The sequence below is a fragment of the Lycium ferocissimum genome, chromosome 6, assembly GCF_029784015.1.
Source record: "Lycium ferocissimum isolate CSIRO_LF1 chromosome 6, AGI_CSIRO_Lferr_CH_V1, whole genome shotgun sequence".
Lineage (NCBI taxonomy): Eukaryota > Viridiplantae > Streptophyta > Magnoliopsida > Solanales > Solanaceae > Lycium > Lycium ferocissimum.
This window is the reverse complement of record NC_081347.1, coordinates 62,040,423-62,046,422: the sequence shown is the minus strand read 5'-3', so window position 1 is coordinate 62,046,422 and position 6,000 is coordinate 62,040,423.

The window sequence follows — 6,000 nt, the reverse complement described above, 5'->3', positions numbered from 1 at the left end:
TCCTCTCTTACATGTACTAAGGGTGTTCGGCATGTCGTAGGTGTAGAAATGATGAAATTCATGAAATTATGTATGTTGGTGTGTGGGCGAGATAGGCTTTTTTTGGTAGGGTAAGGTGAACAAATTTTACTTAGTATTTTGGTTGTTGATTGTTGTGGATTCTATGAGGCAAATGAAGGTTTGATGGTTCAAATTGAGGTTGAAATCATTTGTGGGCTGTTTTAGAAGTTAATGTGATTTTAGTATAGTTTCTTGTTTTTAGGAGAATGATGTTGTTAACGTGTGGATTGTTGGTGTAGTTCATGAATTTGGAAGAAAGAAATGTGTTATTGTTGTTCTTATTGAATTTAGAAGGTTTCGGGTGGAGTTATGTTGGTTGGGTTGTTTTGAATATTGTGCGGATTGTTTGAAGTGTTCTTGAATCTCGTTTGAATGGTTTCGGATTAGTACTTGAATGTGTGAGCATTGGTGTTGGTTTTATTGTATGTGGTTGATTTGAATGTAAATGGAATGTTGTCGAATTATGTAGAAAAGAGTTACTAACGTTAGAATGCATTTTGAATTAATTGTTGATGTTGTTAATATGGTTGTTGGTATTATTGTTGAAGATTTGGGGCCGAGTTGAATTCTGGTGGTTGTTGAATTTATGGGGGGAAATCTGCCCAAATTTAGATAAAGTGCTAGCTTGGGATTGGATTCCTAAGTGTCTATGACTAATGTTTAATATCTAACGACGTTGTTGTAGATCTTGAGAAGCCGAGACTTAAGTTTGGATTCGAGTAGGACGCGGACGAGGTATATAAAGCTTATCCTTTCTTTCTTTTGGCATGTCTTAGTTGTAAGTAAGCTATGATACGAGCCTTGGGGTAACTCTATTCTTAAGATCCGAGCATGTCTACGATTCTTATTCACTTCTTGAATTATTCACTTCTTGAAGTTAGCATTCCTAACATAGTCGAGTTATGGTCCTTGTGTCTTTTGTATGATTGGATTTCAAATGCTGCATAAAAAATTTTGTTCCTAAAGGATCCTATGTCGAATAAGGTCCCTAACTTTCATAGACGGGCTCGGATCGCTTCGATATGTTCGTAGAAGATTCCATAACGAGTAATGCCCGTAACTTTCGTGGGCGGGCTCTGGATTGGCTCGATACATGTCTACGATCCCTAAGATCCGCCTTGACATAGTTCTAGTGGCATTTAGAACGAACTTAGTATGGCTATCATCCCGACCTCTGAGCATGGTTAGTCTACTTATCTATTGAGTCTGTAATGATGATTTTTATGCACATGGTTACTCACGACTCTGCTCGTGCATGCTGTTGTTACATCCTTCGCCGAGTCCCGGGCCGGTTATGTCATCGTGCGCACTATGCTATATTCTGGAGTATGATGTGTTACGGTTCACCGAGTCCCTCGCTAGAGGGCCGGGTTCCGTTTATACATGTTATGGTGTTATGATGTGTTATGGCGTTATGATGTGTTATGGTGTTATGATGTGTTACGGAGATATGTTACGGAGTTATGAAATCTTCCGGAGTATGATGTGTTATGGCGCCAACGACGGGAGGGCGACCATATTCCCGAGCCCCATGCATGATTTGTGTTTTAATAAGTAAGCATTTTGGTATTCTGGATACTGCATTTACTTTCTGTACTTCTTGTTCCGATTATGATCCTGTTTACTGTATTTCATGCTTTGCATACTCAGTACATATTTCGTACTGACCCCCTTTCTTCGGGGGCTGCGTTTCATGCCCGCAGGTACAGACGCCCACTTTGGGGATCCGCCAGCTTAGGATTTCTATTCAGCTATCTTGGAGTGCTCCCTTATTCCGGAGCCTACATTTTTGTACAGACTCTCTTCGATGTATATGTATATGTCTATTCATGGGTACGGCAGGGCCCTGTCCCGTCATATGATTCTGTTGTTACTCTTAGAGGTCTGTAGACATATGTGTGAGTTATGGGTAGTTACTGCTCAGTTATATCTATGTGATTTATGTTTTTGGTGGTCTCATTCGCCGTGGCAGCCTTATCGGCTTGCGTATGTATATATGTTTTGGGATGCTGTGTATATTATGACAGCCTTGCCGACTTCTGTGCGGTATATATGTTTTTACGCGATAGTTTGAGACGACGTCTGACCTCTGTATATGTATAAGTTATTTGTATGCTGATTCTGGTTAATAGGTGTGTACGAGTGCCTAGCTCGGGCACTAGTCACGGCCTACGGGGTTGGGTCGTGACAAGAGCTTAGGTTACTGATCTCACAAGTACAAGAGCAATGTCTAGTAGAGTCTCTTGAAATGGTACGTTGAAGTCCATACCCATCCACGGGAGGCTATGAGTCATTCTTGGAAAATTCTCTTCCTTCTTTCTATTCGTGCGACTTCGGTCATATTGGTATCTCGGTGGATTCAATTGGTATCTGGACAATTCCAATTGGTATCTACGCATGTAAGTGTGCTACGTCACTAATTCGACTTGGTTCGTGTGAAGACTTTATTCAGTTTATTTTGTGAGTGCAAAAGTTGTTGGAATATGTTTTAAGTGTGACTGTCCAGTGGTTCCGCCACAGCGGTCAGTTAGTCGCTATGACGGTACCGCTATAACGGGTTCTCCACCGCTGAAGCGGTGCCCTCAGTTTCCCTCTCGACCATTTTAAACGTGGTCCCTGCTCCGCTGAAGCAGGATCGCTATAGCAGTCTGAGAGACCGCAGAAGCGGAAGTACAGAATTCAGAGACCTGAATTCCTCCCCTGTTTTCAGCTAGTTTTCCCTGTTCATACCACCCAACAACAACCAAATGAAACAACAGAAAATTCAAACCAACAGTGATATAAAGACAAGCCCGACAAGGGCGAAGATCATTCAAGTCAATACTATAAACCCAATTACGAATACCAAAACCAGAAACTAGATAATCCAACATTCAAACCAAAAGTATCCGAACGTTAGGTCAAGACAAAGCTACTAAGACCAAAACGACATTATCCCAAGGATATCCAAACAAAACCAAATAAACCATACAGAAATTGTTTAAACAGCAAAGCCCGATATGGGCAACCATAACACCATCATAAAAAATAGAGGAGGGAAAGAGTCTTTAATCATCCATCTTGCTCAGGTCATCATCATCGTCCGAGCTGCCAGCTACCTCCACCTGCCTAGCTATACCACCAACCGCTCAAGGCACCTCCAGGAAGGAATACCTATCAGAGTCATCCTCATCTCCTACGGGGATCGGCACATCGGGACGCATGGTGCCCCACACTGCCTTGACTCCTCTCCAAGTCTGAATGTGCACCTTGTCCCGAGATTTGTTCCTTGTCACCTCAGCATCGAACTCTTCTGGAAGTTTTCTATGGTCTATGGCCAAAGTAGTGTAGGCTGTCTACAAGGAAGAAAGTGACTCGCCCATGGTCTTCTGGGTCTCGAAGTAACCCTTCATCTCCTCCCTCGTGACAAAAGTCGCAGCATCTCTCAACGAACTAGAACCCTCTGAGAACATAGAAAATTTCGGGAACATACCCTTCATCTCATCAAAGTGCGAGTCTATGGGCTCAAAGGGCCCCTGAAGATGGGGAACCTCAGCCCTGATCTCCTGACCGCCCTCGTCTCCGGCCTCATCATCAGCTCCGACCCTACTACCTCCCTCTCATGCATCACCAACCTTTCTCTTCTTCCTACTCTCTCTGCTAACAACAGCAGTGCCCCAACCCTTTACCAGAAGTGGGTGAAATAGATTATTACTGTGGACCCACTCATCTGTCTCGTTCTCCCTCGGCACCTTACACTTCTTGCATAGCGAAGTGATTAGTGAAAGAAACATCAAACTTGCACCCCCGTCTTTCAAGAACTCCTTTCACTCATTAATAACCTGAGAGCCTACATTCACCGGAATGCCAGCAAGGACACAAGAGACAACCAAAGCACGAGAAAAGGTCACATCACGAACATTCTTAGACGACCGAATCCTATGAGAGACAATATTTAACCACTTTTTCACCTCTGTAGTAAAATACACACTGGTAATCGTAACCTTGCCATTAGCCCAAATAGCATGTTTCATCTCGCTCTTGTGAACCAGCACCGAAGCTAACCACCTCGAATCTTGCTCCGCCGCCTTAGCTGCAAAAGGTGCTTCTGGATGGTTTTCAAGCTTGTACACCCTATTGATTACTTTTGGCCCCATTCTCACCCTAGTTCCCGAATGATAATCTCTGAATTGGGAGAATTCCAGTCAACTGTAGGCAGTATAGCATAAAATTCCCTCACCCAAGTCTCATTGCAAAACCCGGGATCCTCAACCAAGCGGTTCCATTTGATTCGAATTAGTTTGGAAAAGAAATCTGGAGCCCGCTTGTCTAAATTGGTCATATCAAAGCCCCGCTCTAATAACAAGGTCATAGGCAGCTGCTGCAAATGTAAATGCTTGCTCTCGGGAGTTGGAAACTTCTCGTATGAGGGGATCTCTTCTTCTTCTTGGACTTATTGATTCTCTTCTTCGTTTTGTGAAATCTTGCCTGTAAAAGAATTAGAAATACGTTAAATTTACATCTTATCAGAAAGAACAGCTTGAAAAACTCAATCGAAACCTATTCCTGTCGCTAAATTGTTCAACTGTAGAATCTGCAGTTATCGCTATAGCGGTCTGCAGACCGTTATAGCTGTGCCGCCATAACGGGCCGCTGACCGCTACAGCGGTCCAATACAGAAATTCCCAGGGGCCATTATAGTGGTCGACCAAGCGCCACAGCGGCACCGCTGCAGCGGTCAGCCAACCGCTGTAGCGGTATCATCGTCCCCAAAAACCCAAGAACATTCCAGATTTTCAACCCCAAATTTTGATTCAAAAACTTATTTTAAGCACGGATCGAGCAGGAAACTAGTATGCATGAAGTTCTAACCCTATTGAAGCGTGATTCTAACAACAAACAAACCCGAATTTCGAAAAAAATCCAAAAGCCTTATTCAAGGAATTTCCTTTACTATGTTCAAGTTTTGTGGCCTAAATTAGTGCTATAACTATGCTACGTTCGATGGGAAGATTATTCTAACGATTAACTAGTTCCAATTTCTCTTATTTTACGTCCTAGTAGTTCATCAACCAAAACCTAAAAATCTCAACTTGGAACTACTAAATCCGGTCTTTCTAAGCTTGTTTCCTTGAAATTCCTGTTCTACTGTTTAACTACGGGATGAGGGGAATGAATTCTTACCTTTGTTTTGAAGATTTGATAGAGTGGATGAAAGTTGAGATTTTGCCTTGAACCCTTCCCTTTTCCTCTTGTGTTTGAGAGTAATTGTGAGTGGGAAGCTTGTTTTTATGTGGAGTGGGAAGGTAAAGGGCTAGGGAAAGTTTTAATTGGTATAGATTAGGAGTGGGAGTTGAAGTGTTGAGGAGTGTGGAGATATTTTCGTGTATGGAAGAAGTGGGAAGTGAAGGGGGAGAGGCACTGCCTTTTTATATTTTTGTCTCAGTGATTGCCATTGTAGCGGTACCCTTACAGCCGCTGTGGCAGCATTACAGCAGTATTTTATGTTGCTGTAGCGGCATCTTTATAATCTTGTTCTTATCGCCGCAACGATTCCCTTGCTGGCATAACGGCGCCGCCACGACACTCTGATAGCTGCTGTGGCGGCCAGACCAAATCTATTTACCTAAATTCTTGATATGTTTCAAGGTACTTCGAGCTTTAAACCCACATAGTGGACCTCTAGTTATTTGCTCACTGTCTTTGAGTTATTCTTGTTATGTTATTTTGGGAAACGTATGTAATCCATTCGTAGTTACAGTTCGGTTTGTAAAGTGGTGGTTGTAAATCATGAGTGCAGTGTTGGGTAAGCTAACCTGGCATGATCTAGCATAAAACCGATTGATTTTTCGTTGAGTTATATCTGATTACGCTAAGTCACGAAAAGTTCCACAGCTACGTTGTTCATTTTATTTCTTTTCCGTTAAGTTTTAGATATGAAGGTATGGACGTACAGTTTAT